The sequence below is a fragment of the Diaphorina citri genome, unplaced genomic scaffold (assembly GCF_000475195.1).
Source record: "Diaphorina citri unplaced genomic scaffold, Diaci psyllid genome assembly version 1.1 scaffold12071, whole genome shotgun sequence".
NCBI classification, from domain to species: domain Eukaryota; kingdom Metazoa; phylum Arthropoda; class Insecta; order Hemiptera; family Psyllidae; genus Diaphorina; species Diaphorina citri.
In genome coordinates, this window is record NW_007389442.1 from 1 (window position 1) to 897 (window position 897).

Sequence of the window (897 nt, forward strand, 5' to 3'; positions counted from 1 at the left end):
CTTCGGACTATAATTCCGAATGCTTTGGAATCATAATAAACAAACACCGGCTTTTCAGTCTGTAAAAAAAAAAAAAAAAAGATACACAAGTTCCTAAGCATGTCCTACCGTAACGCCTCCTATCTGTAAAAATCAAGCCGACCGTATCGAGTAAATCTGTAGCTTCATGCTGGACATGAATCCTACCGTATCGCCAGATCTAAGTTATATTTCTCCTACCATAATGGCGGAACCATGATTTCATGTGACACATGAATCTGTCCGCAAAAGGTTAAGGTCTACAGTCTCAAGTTGGAAGATATTTTGGCCTCTGTGCAAGTTGCAGATGCACTTATTGTTGTGTTACAAATTTCCATCAGTAAATACCTAGTTTCATCAAATTAAATTGATCCCAAGGGCAAGGTGAATGTAGACCCTTGACAAATGGAGTGTGCCTGAAGGCATGTGATGTGTTCCAATCCATTTAACCCATTTATAACTAAAATTAATTTCTTGTAATAATGGATAAAACAAAATCCTTGATAGCTTTTTTTCAATAGCATACCTCTACTGTTACTGTATGAGATGTGCTATGTTTGACTGGGGGATACAAAGTGGTACAACCACCACCAAGTTTGATGATGTTCACACCACGCCAGCAGTCATTGGGTTTGAAATCTTCACTATCTGAAATATGGTCAAACATAATTGAATGAAACTTTAGGATATAAGGAAAGTAAAAAGAGATATAATATCTCTAGTAGTGCGGTCAAACTTTCTTGACTTGGCGGGGCAGAGCACTACCGCGCTCCTTAATATTGTGTTAAGGTAGGTACATCAATATCATTAAGAGCCAACTGTGGTTTTTTGGACCCTCATGAGTAGTCTCAAGTTCATTTTTTTTTTTTTTTCAGTACT

At 37.5% G+C, this 897-nt stretch overlaps 1 long non-coding RNA gene across 1 annotated transcript in view; it reads right to left on the reverse strand.

Annotated features, from left to right (window-relative positions):
• Nucleotides 1-549: 549 nt before the first annotated feature.
• The window catches only part of LOC113465372, an 826-nt gene continuing 478 nt past the window's right edge, over nt 550-897 (reverse strand). Inside the window, exon 2 of the long non-coding RNA XR_003395109.1 lies at nt 550-666. This is a non-coding gene — a long non-coding RNA (uncharacterized LOC113465372). The remainder of the gene's footprint in view (nt 667-897) is intronic.